The sequence below is a fragment of the Camelus dromedarius genome, chromosome 6 (assembly GCF_036321535.1).
Source record: "Camelus dromedarius isolate mCamDro1 chromosome 6, mCamDro1.pat, whole genome shotgun sequence".
Lineage (NCBI taxonomy): Eukaryota > Metazoa > Chordata > Mammalia > Artiodactyla > Camelidae > Camelus > Camelus dromedarius.
The window spans coordinates 15201089-15213236 of NC_087441.1; the positions used below are offsets into that span (position 1 = coordinate 15201089).

The 12148-nt window shown below is 45.1% G+C and overlaps 1 protein-coding gene and 1 non-coding gene across 3 annotated transcripts in view; both read right to left on the bottom strand.

Moving 5' to 3' along the window:
* The window catches only part of UST (uronyl 2-sulfotransferase), a 271245-nt gene that overhangs the window by 76307 nt on the left and 182790 nt on the right, over nt 1–12148 (bottom strand). The window lies entirely within an intron of this gene.
* Nucleotides 1833–1936, bottom strand: LOC116154514 (U6 spliceosomal RNA). The gene has a single exon (XR_004138489.1). It is a non-coding gene; the product is annotated as a U6 spliceosomal RNA (small nuclear RNA).

Genomic DNA, 12148 nt, shown 5'->3' on the forward strand with positions numbered 1-12148 from the left:
GCTCAAGAAGCTCAGTGAGTCCTGCCTTCTGTGACGAATTCTGAAGTCCTTTCTGTGGCTTTTAAGACTCTCAATAATCTATTGCTTTCCTAAATAAATAAATGTTAATCAAACCACACCTCTCACATCTTGTTTCCAGAACGGGCTCATTCTCACTTGCATTTTTCCTATGCTGTTCACTGATCGAACCAGCTCCGCTCTTGGTTCGTGATGCTTCTTTTTTGGGGGGAGGTGATTTTTTTCACTGAAGTTTTCTACTGAGCTGATTGTAGAGTCACATGCAGTTGTGATGCTTTTTGATTAAATAATTATGATAATACTATAATAATATCGATAGCTAACATTACTCCTGGGGAGCAGAAAGACACTGGAGAGTTTTAAGCAGGGGAAGGATGATGTCAGACTTGCACACTGGACACTATGACTGTGGGGTGGGAGATGAACTGGAGACAGGCTGCCCAGCTATGAGGCTTTTGCAGATACTCAATGGGACACGAGGAGGGCTTTACTGATGATGCCTGATGTGGATGGTCTGAGAGGAGTCAAGGAGGGAGAACCAACAGGCTTGGCAGCTGGACTGGACACTCTTCTGCCCTGCCTCCCGTCCTCTTGGCCATTTTTCACTCTAGCCATTGCTGCAGCCACAAGACTCACGTAGAAGCAACCTGAGAGCAACCTCGCTTTCTGTTCCCAGTGCTATACCCACAAGAGCACACCTGGCACCCATGTGTGCACAGCCCAGATGTGTGGGAGTTAAGGCTTCATGGGGTGAACTTGACAACAAAGGATGAAAGCAGTGGATAAATGCAATCCTCTTTCCTCCAGTAGAAACATTCTAGGGCGAATTCTACACTGTCCTCAGGGAGTCCTGGCAGCCTTGACCCTTGGTTTCTGTGGGAGTGACCGACATGAGGACACGCCTTTGTATTGGCCTTCCTTCCTTCCCTCTCTCTCCAGTTCCCCACTCCTATTCCTCAGATCACTGCCTGAATTCTAAAACCCTTCTCCCAAACCCTTGCCTCAGGCGCTGCTTTCAGGAGGATTCCAGGTTAAGTTAGTGGCTAACTGCAAATGGGTTGGGGAGTTGAGGAAAGAAAGCAGGCAAGGATGACTCCAAGGTTTCTTGTTTGGGTGACTGAACCGACAGGGGGTATCACTCATTAGTAACAGAATACAGGAGGAGACAGATGGGTTTCTCTGTGTGTGGCAGAGGCAGAAAGTAGGAACCGGTGCTCATCTTGCCCCAGCTACTCCCATCGCAGTGCTGGCACTTTGCAGGTGTTCCAGATATATGGAGGTTGCACATGCAAGTGGACAGAAGAGGCAAACTCTGGTGTTCTGTCCACATTTGTTAAGTATGTATTGAGAGTTGGACTGGGTGTTGGCCAGGGAGCTGTGAAGGGTGCTAAGATTAAAAGAGGTGATCATGTCTTGTCATCTGAGAGAATTAAATTTTAGTTAAAAATATCGGACATATACAAATGTGAAATAATTTGAAGGAGTTAAGAAGCAATATATATTTACAAATAAAAAATACATTATATTAGCAAGTAAAAAATAAATATATGTATGTTCATGTATAACTGAAAAATTGTGCTCTACACTGGAATTTGACACAACATTGTAAAATGACTATAACTCAATTAAAAAATGTTTAAAAAAATATAATTCACACCCAGTAATAATTCCCTGGAGAAATAAAGATTAGCAGTAATCAAGGTTGGCTGAGGCTAATCTTAATTGTCTTAGTTTTGATCACTTTTCTTAATCTCACAGGGTTTTTTTTTTAACATTTTTTATTGATTTATAATCATTTTACGATGTTGTGTCAAAAAAATATGGAACGCTTCACGAATTTGCGTGTCATCCTTGCGCAGGGGCCATGCTAATCTCTGTGTCGTTCCAATTTTAGTATATGTGCTGCCAAAGAGAGCACAATCTCACAGGGTTTTTATTTATCAATAGTGGTCAGAAATGGAATGCCAAAATGATAGCTGAGACTTCCTTGTCAACAAAGTTTCCTCCATCTCTCACTGCACTTGATAACTTTCTTTTATACATCTGCTGACTCTTTTCACAAGCCTCCTCCAAGAAGTCAGTTTCTTTCAAAATTGGAATTTAAAACTCTGAGGAACAGTGAAGGGGCAACCATCTCACTATAAGTCATACCAGTGTAACATTCTCCTTCAATGCAAAAAAAAAAAAAAAAAGATTATAGAAACACTTAGCTGAATGTTGATACAATTCCATTATGATTTTACTTCGTAATATGAAATGCAGGGCCATTTTTAAAAAGCTTTATTTGTCAGGAAATTGAGTAGGTTTTGGTTAAAATTCTTTCATTTAATTATGAATATCCGCATGGGTTTAGGGTCAGAGAAAAAAGTGGTCTGTGCCTAGAGGTTGCACAATTTTATAGCCAATCAATCCCCCACCTGCCCCATTCATTCCTGGCTGCTTTCCTAGATCAATGAAAATGTCACATGGGATAAAATCAAACTTCCTATTAAATTCCTGACAAACTACATTTGCTGGTATTATTTCTACCCTGTCTGTGACACTCATTAGTCAATAATAAAAGGGAACTAAAGTGGTTTGTTAAGTGTGCTCTGCAAAACTTATTAAGCCAAGACCATCACAATTTCCAGGCCTGGCTATTTATTCTATAACTTTTCCAGGCTTTTAAATGTTTCACTATTACGAGGTGAGTCTGACCTCTCATTTGTATTTCAGGAGATTGGGCATCTATACTACCTATCTCTACTGAAGTTGGCCCAGAAGCTCCAAGGCACTTAGCATCCCATCAGATCCCCATCCCTCAGCCCCCATCTAGCTGCCTCATTTTAAGAATATGCTCACCCCGACACTTACATCATGCCCCTCGCTTTGGGAAGAGGCTCCTGACGTGGTGCCAAGTGATCTGCCAGTCTCTCTGCTTCGTTTCTATCCTCCTTGAAGTCAAGAGTATTCAGCCTTGTCCTTCAATTTCCAGCCATTAGAGGGCAAGGCTGCTGCAGCTAACAGATTCTAAGACTTGTTTTGAGAGAGCCCGAGCAAAGCAAGCATTTTTCCAATTACACACTATCTAATTCAATTTACATGTATTAGAAAAACTGCCAGCTATTTCATGTTAATATTGACATTTTCATAAGTGCTTGCAATCAGAATTCAAGCTGAGATTCCAATAAATCTCTTAGATGTTTTACACGTATTTTTCCTGTCTGTCTTCAGACCTTGCAAAATGTTTTTAAGAACACGTTTGGAGGTCATTCTGTCTTTGGGGAATTTATACTGTGTGTGTAAAACAGTTGGGCAGTGAAAAAATATTACAATTTGGCAAAGCAAATTGGGGACAACTATAGAGGTGTGCCGGGTTCCGAAAAACAAATGTAGGGTATGAAATTCAAAATTTTAACACAGGTAAATCGAGCCATTAGTTTTTCACTTTATATAAAACTTCACCCCATAACTTCTTTGAATAGCAAGCTCCCTGGCTGCATTTAAAAAGCATTAAAGAACATTTCCTGACTGCATTTAAAGTGTAGATCTATTCAACCATGGCTTTTAATTCAGCATTTATATGTATTTGTATGAACTGGCCTGCATTTGAAGAGTGACACATGTCTCTTTGGAAAGATGGCAATGGATTCCAAATGCCTCTGTTGACCAAATAAAAAGATGTCCTTGTGCTAAAATATTTTATTCATCAAAGTACCCTCTGTTTTATTGCCCAAAAGCATGGCTTCCTAAAATGAGATCTTAAATGTACAGTATAATATACTCTTTGGTTTCTGTATCATAAATATTACCCAGTTGAATTTAAAAGAAAGCCTGACTTAAGACCTACACAGAGCATTCATAAATACAACAAATCTTGCACTGTATTGCCAAACTCCCTTAATGGCATTTATTTGCACATGCCAATTAAAAGTCTAACAAATAAAAAAATTCCTGAGAGGAAGGCAAATACAGCTTTTCCCAAATGTGCAGAGGATACAGAAAGTAAGCTTCTGGAAGATACTCAGGAGATGCATCTCTTAGTAAAAACAGCTCCTGCTAATACAGCCGAGAATGGATTCCTCAGTAGGTCTCAACCTTAGCTGCATGTTGGCATCACGTTGGGAGCTTTTAAAAAATCCCCAAGCCCAGCTTCCACTCCCAACCAATTTAACCAGAATCTCTGGGTGTGGGACACAGGCAGCAGTAGTTTTAAAAGCCTCCCAGGTGATACCAATGAGTGACCAGGCTGAGACCCACCACTTTCATAAATATGAGCCACCTGTCCCAGCAGGGGTGCAATGCTGAGCACCCCCCACCCCCGCCACCCCAGCCAAGAGGCAGCTGCAGCTGGCCGCTGAGTCACAGTGAGGGGTGGGGGTCTGGAGCAGATGAGCTCAGCTGACAGGTGGCCAGCGGGATGCACCTGGCTGTGCTCTGGCAGCCCTTGGGTTTGATGCTCCTGGTGGGACCTTCTACGGAGAGAGTAGGTCAGGCAAACCTGATTTGGCAGCTTCCTCGGGGACATCTGGAGAATTGCTTCTCTGTCCCAAAGCTCCTTGCCTCCCTAAACACTCTGCTCCAGCCAAGCTGGGAGGCTGACCATGCAGTCAGCCTCAGGCTCTCAGGCTTTTGCACAAAAGCTCCACTCCTACGGTCCTCCTGACCCTTACGTCTGCTTTAATTTGCATCTGTCCCTAAAGAGTGAGCCTGCATTTTGTCCAGGAAGCCTCCTCCAATGACCCCAACTCTCACTGATTTCTTTCCTCTCCTGTAAGTGTCAGCACCATTCTCTTGCTGATTAAACATATCCCAGCCGATGCCCATTCCTGCGCTGCTGCACTGAGCTACTATCTCTCCTTGTTAGTGTTAAGCTTTTCAAGTTTGGGTCTTCTGTTGCTAGCCAGGCACTTAGCAACTGGAAAGGCAGTGAGGAGACTTACCCTCATTTGTAAATGCTCCTCCAAAGCCAACCCTGCCCCTGACTGGAGCTGCTCCTGCTCCATAAATACTTGCTCCTTGCTTGTTCATCTCCCAGTTGATCTCCGCAGTAGCCTTGGATTAACTGATCTGTCCATTTCACTGGATTAACTCAAGCCCTTCTCTACTCTGTATACTGAAGCTAAAGTAACTTTTTTTCCAAAGTGTAAGTTTCAGGATCCCATGTAAACATCTACTCCCCCACCCCTCTTCCTCCTTTAAATCCTTTAGTGTCTCCCCAGTCCTCTTTAACAGGCCCTGGGGAGTTCTCTGGGGCCCGAGCCCTGCTTGCCTACACTACTGGATTCAACGCTTTCCTTCCTCCCTCAGCTTACCCTGCTCCAGTCTCCCTGGTTCTTCCCCCATACTCACTGCATTCCTTCCTGCCACAGGACCTTTACATGTGCTGTTCCTGATGTCTGGATGTTCTTCCTTCTCTTTCCCTTCAGATTTTAGTTCAGCCATCGTTTCTCTGACCTTTAGACTTGTCAACTAGCCCATTCTATGCCTGGACAGTGTCACATCCTGCAACACAGTTACTATTTTGCATAAATTTGTGTGGTTTGGGGATTAATGACTGTCTCCCTTGTAGGACTCTGAGTTCTATGAGGACAGACATAGGGTCTATTTTAGTTCAACGTTTTATTTCCAGTTTTTATTATTGTGCCTGTCACACAGAAAGAACTAAATCAATATTTATTGAATGAATAGATGAGTGAATGGATCAATGAATGAATGAGTCACTAGTAGGTGAAAAAAAAAAAAAGTATGACTGGCCCCTTGCTTTTGGAGACCAGGGACAGGAAAACCATAGTTTGGTGCCACTGCATGGCAGCATGCCACAGTGGAAAGTGGATGTGGGTTCCCTGCTGTGGCTGGGACAGGCCAGGTTTCAAAGTGCCAGTCATGCTCACGTCCCCTCCACAGTCCTCTCAGTCCCTGCAGTCCTAAATGACACTGTGGTGGGCAGAACAATAGACCCCCAAGGTGTCCACACCCTAACCCCTGGGGTCTGTGGATATGGGACCTGAAACAGCATAAAGGACTCTGCAGATGTGACTAAGGTTACAGTCCTTCAGATAGATTATTCTAGCTTATCTGGGTGGGCTCAACGGATTCACAAAAATCCTTAAAAGTGGAGAACCCTTCTCAGCTGGGGAGAGAAATCAGATGGAAGAAGGAGGGGGACAGGTGTGAAGCACAGGAAGGACTCAATCCATCACCAGTTGCTTAGAAGATGGAGAAAGGGAGGAAGCCACGCTTTAAGGAGCATAGATGTCTCTAGAGAATGAGAATGGCACTCATCTGAGCACCCACAAGAGATGGGACCTCAGTCCTACAACCGCAGGACATGGATTCTGTCAACCACCTAGATGAACAAGGATATAGGTCTTCCCCTCAAGCTTCCAAAGAGGAATCAGCTCTGCCAACACCTTGAGTTTAGCCCCGTGGGAGCTGTGTCAGACTTCTGACCTACAGAACTGTAAGATCAGAAACTTCGGTTGTTTAAGTGACTTAAGTGTGTGGTAAATTGCCACAGCAGCAATGGGAAACTAACACAGACACCAGACAGGGAGGTGGCTCCATCCTGTCCCTTCCCTCTGAGCTACAGAGAACCCCCGGGTGGCAGCATGGGAGTAGACGGGAAGGCCCCCGACAGAGGGGTGCGCAGAGCGAGTGGCTGAAGTGTGTCCAGGGTTGAATCACAGAATGGGGAGCTGGGAACCCCTGGGCAGTCTGGGCACCAAGATGACCCAGTCACTAGACCTGGCTCCCGTCCTGAACCACTTCTAGCTTTCCCACAGTGAGGCTGGGCGGTACTCTGCTTCTTGCTCTCCCCATGTGGCCGGGCTCTGCGTGGCATCTCCTGGTCTTTGCTGGCAGCTGTGGTACTTCTGTCCTCATTACCAGATACATCCTTAAGTTACTCTCACATTTCTCTTCCCGAGGCAACCTGCGTGGATCTGAGCACCTGATAACTAAAGCAGCCTAACACACATCCTCATATTCGAGGTTTGGTCTTAGCCTCTTAGCCTCTCGGGGCCGCCTTCCTAGTCTATAAAAGGGGGTTGAGGGAGGTCCTATTCCACTGACCTGCGTCATGCCACACATCGCTGTGGTTATTTGGTGGCAGGCAGCTCAGGTGGCGGCTGGTACCATCCTGTTCTCCCTTCGCGCAGGCTCTAAGCTGGCCACTCTCTCATTGCCTCTCCTCTCCAAAATCTCTTTGTTGTTTCCTGCTCTCCTCCTGCCTCTCCTTCCTCTATGCCCATCATCTTCTCTGTTTGCCCCAAGCTCCCAGGGACACTCCAAGTACTGCTAAACCTCAGAACTTGTCTTTGGTTCTAAAAACACCTATGATCCCTGCTTTCAACACACCTCAGGACAAATGGGTGTCAAAGACCCTTCTCCCCAGTGGGGACTGCTTTGTCCTCTGCGCCTCTACATGGCTCACAGCGCGTCAGAGCATGTCGGCCTGTGCACCTTTCCTCCCCACGCCTCGGCAGGTGAGAGTGAGCTGCTTCAGTGACTTTACAACCGTGTGCCTACACCAGCTTAGGTTTCCAAGTAAATAAACGTGGGACAAATGGATGCCAGCAGGCTGGGATCAAAATGAGTCTCCAGCTGTTGGGAACAAAGAGAAGCAGTTTCCTTAGAAATGGATTCCCAGGAGAAGGGGGCTGGTGGGGCCATCCAGGATCTCAGCAGAAGCCGACCTGATGCTTCAGGACACAGCCCCGCGTGGCCTGAGCCCCTAGACACAGCACCCTGCTGGCTCCCCAGCCCAGAGAAGTCCCCTGGTCTATGGAAAAAATGGCCTTGTTAGGTCATGTGGAGCCACCGACAGAGTCAAGGGGATAAATCATCAATGCCAAAACATGTTTTGGAAAGATTTAGCTTTCAAAGCACTTCTGTACAGGATGTTCAGTTTGTTTTCCTGACAACCCTGTGATACAGGCAAGGTAATATGCTCCCATTTAACAGATGAGAAAAGTAGGGCTCGTGGAAGCTGAATCACCAGCTGAGTCACCCAGCTAGGGCAGCTGAGAACGAAACTTAAGTACACCGCGTCCTGGGCCATTATCTCAGCCTGCAATCATAAGCCAAATTTGAACTAGTTGGAGACAAAGCATTACTTTCCTACCTTCGAAAATTTGGAAAACACAGATATTCACTGAAATACTTAAAAAGCAGATGATCCAAATCCCTTATTCATTTTCCTCCGTTAAGAAAAATGATGCTTTAGGGATGAAGGCACAGCCTGAGGTTTCATTCCCAGGACAGCCTCAGCTGGTCAGGACAGAGGAAATTTCCAGAAACAAGTATTTCATACATACACTTTCAAAGCTATAGGACTCACAGAGCTTGCCAAATCTTTCATGCAGATTAAAATGCATAGCTTTCTGAAAACCTTTGCTAATGCTGGCCAATATTCAGGCTTCTCCAGAATCCAAATGGGCCATCATGATTCACTGAATTCTTTATGAATTAAGAAGCTGTATATTAAGCATCTTTTCTTTTAAACATGTGTTACTTTCCATGCTTTATCGCCAAGATGAACAAACAGTATCACAGAGGCAGTTTTGTCCCTCCTCTCTCTTCCTGCTCTTCAAACGGAGGATCTAGTGAAGGAGCATCTGGTGAAGCTGCAGTAGGTTTGGGGTAAGGAGCCCAAATTGACATTTTTTGGAGTTTGGAAGTGCCAAGGGCAATCTCTGGAGAATACTTCACCACGAAACTTTCTAAGGCCAGGTTTTGGGCAAATAGCAAGCACAAATCACACATGTGTAACCCACAGAGTGGAAGTGCAGCTTGACAAATCCATTTTCAGGGAAACTCAGAGACTGGACAAGGACGTGGCTCCAGTAGGAAGGAGATGCTCTCCCTCCCTCACAAACCACGACAGTTAACTCTTCATTAGCAGACATTCCTTCTCATTAACAGTGTTCTGGGTGCCAGGTATTTCCCTGCCCTGGAAATCAAGCAGCTTGGACTCTAGCTGGAGAAGAGCCTCATGTGTTGGGACTTGTCCATATGCCTGAGTTCAGATCTGCCCCACCTCCTGAGTCGCAAACCAAAAAAGGAGGCAGCCACCTCTGCACTGGGAGCTGAGTTTTTGGCTCCTGGACAAAAAGAAATGAGCCTAAGGGAACTGTCTTTTCACAGCGTGGCTGCTAAAAGTTGACTTTTTATTCGTTCTAGCGATAATTTATTGTAAAATTATTTTCTGGTAAATACAAGTGAAGAAAGGTTTGGAAAGAAATAGAAACTTTCAGAAAATCTAATTGTTTCCAGAAAATATGGGAAATATCTATAAGATACTTGATATTTGGGGGAAAAAATTGTTCTAACAGCTATGTCTTTGTAAAGATGTGTCAGCCAGGATTATTCTGCTCAAAAAGCATGGAACTTGACGCAGTCCTCTTCTCCCTTTACCATTCAGGAAGTAAAACATGAGGTCTGAGTGACTGAACAACACGGTGGTGAAGTCAGGAGGCCTGGCTTCTACTCCTGGCGGGGCGCCTCCCCCACCGCTAGACCCAGGCCCCGTTCCTGCACCTGTGAGACAAGGAGGTTCCTCATGACCTCCGCGGACCCTGCAAACCCTATGATCCCTGTACCCATTTCCATTTGCATCCCAACCACCCAGCATCACAGATGATATTAGCTCAGCCCCGAGCAGGCTGGGAGGCCCTAGCCCTCTCTCAGCTGTATGCTAAGCAGCTCTGTAAGGCTCACGGCCAGGAGCAGAACGGCCTGATTTTTGGCAGCTAGATAAAGTGACTTGGGAGTGCTGAGATCTGGGATAATGTGGGGACACTAGTGGACCTGATCCGGGCCAGCACCCGTGACTCTGGGTGCGTGCAGTGCACAGGGAGAGGCTTCGCTGTGCGGTCCCCCGAAAGGATGGCCTGCCCTGCCTGTCCCTTTGGGCGCGGGGACACCCTGCACATCCCCTCTCAGGTCCCCGGGCGGGGACTCGCTGAGGGCACCGCGGTCTCCTCACAGCTGCCCTGCACCCCAGCGAGACACAAACAACACCGCCTTTTCAGTGAAACAACTGACCACCTTGGCTTGCCAAAATGAGGACAGGCTCTGAAAGGGGGCAGTTTTACTTCAAGAGTCTAATGGGACCAAGGAGATAGAATTAAAAGTTTCAGCTGTTTTTAAAAAAAAGGCAATCAACTGTCTTCTTCCAAATAAACAAACTATCCTTTGAACAAAAAAACAGCCTCCTAACAGGGTCAGGCTGGAGCCAGATCACAAAGGAGTCACGTTTCTTTTGGGGCCCCCTGGTCACCCCCTGCTCCCTGGATTTCTCCCTCTGCTGCTTTGGGGAGCCCAGCGCTCTCCTGCTGGGGCCATGCCAAGGAATGATCTGAGCTCATGTGACACAGGCCCTTCCCAGGACACAGTGCTTACATTTGTAATGGGGGCCCCTGCAAATCTCTAAGGGTAGAATTTCAGGCAGGGAAATTTCCCTAGAATCTCTCATATCACACCATAGAGACAGCCACCAGCTCTTCAAAAATGTAAGACTTGCTTCCACTACCAACTTTCAACATTTTATGGGCTTAAAAAAAAAAAAAAACTAAACAGTGATTTTTTTTCTCTCATGTTTACAATTTCTTTTGCTAATGATTACAACTTACTGTTTGTGTAATGTGTGAAGACTATGTTATAGGGAATGATTTACAAGATGGCAAAAACTTGACAGGGTAGCAAAACCTAGAAAATTCCCTGAACTCCATATTAACTACATTATAACTGTATTAATTATTTTTATTGTTGTTTATTAAGTAGAGTGTTATTGAGGCTTCTAGTATTTCAGCCCTTCTTCTGAGTACCAGAGATATATACATGGAACTCTGATCTTAATCTTGTCCTCAAAGAGCTTATAGGCTATTGGGAGGAGAGGAGAGAAGTAAAGACATTATATCACCCAGAGAAATGACACAGTCAGCACAGAACCTGGTGGGAGCACCGAAGAATATCAGGACCTCCCTGTACAGCTGTGGAGGTTGTGCACTGCGCAACTTTGGGGTGACCATCCCACAAACTCCATTTTTCCTTAGAAGCCCATGGAAACTTTGAGTGTGAGGACGCTTGTGAGAATTCAGAACAAGCACCCAGGCATCAGACAGATACAGGTCTAGAGCAGGAGGGAGGAGTCCTGACCCTCAGAAAGAAGAAGGAGAATTGCTGAGGATGTTAGAAGGCTGATGAGATGACACATCCCCTGCTGAAAGGAGGGCTCAGCTTTCTAGTGGAGATTCAGGAGAAAGAATCACTGATTAAGGTGCGTAGGATTTGGGGTTATTCACACTACTTCCCAACTCACTTTAAGTTATTGCAGTGACTCACAAGGCCTTATATGATCTTTTACCTCTAAGCCTTACCTCTCTAAATTAACAGCTGCACTTCCCTGTCCCCACCCCTCACTCTGTACCAGCTACACTGTTCTCCCAGCTGATTTCTGAATGAGCAGTACATGTGAATGCTCCAGGCCTTTGCTCCAGCTGCCCCCTCGACTTGGAGCTGCGGGCCCCCAGCCGACCACGTGACCAACACCATCTCTCATTCTAATCTCTGCTCACATGCCACATCCAACACCTTCCCTGATCTCCTTATTAACATCGCAGCCTGTCCCCACCCACTGGATCCTCAGGACTGCCCCTCCACTTTCTTGTTTATCCGAATCACTTTTCACCTTCTGGTAAATATGAACTTACTTATTAGGTAAATTAGTATTAGGTAGGTACAGTAATATCTGAAGAGCAGGAGTCATAAAACTTGCTTTCATATCTTCGGGTTTTCAGCATCTTCTGCTAAAACTTGATTCTAACTTTTGTAGTATTGGACTGAGTCAGAAAGTTTGTAATGTATTTTGATTACATGGAATATGCTCTATGTTTAAAAAAAAATCATTGCTAAGCAAGATCCAATACAAACTATAAAGACATTATTCCTCTAGTAAATGGTTCTATACTCTGAATATGTGCTAGTCATTGAATAAAAAATACAGAACCATATTTATAATAGGTAGTTTAAAGAAAAAGATTAGAGTTTTGCATCAAAAACTAAAAAGAAAAAAAAAAAGTAAAAGCCACTTAAAAAAAAAATCTACCCTCAAAATATTTCAGTGAAGCATTAGGTAGTTGAGCAGATA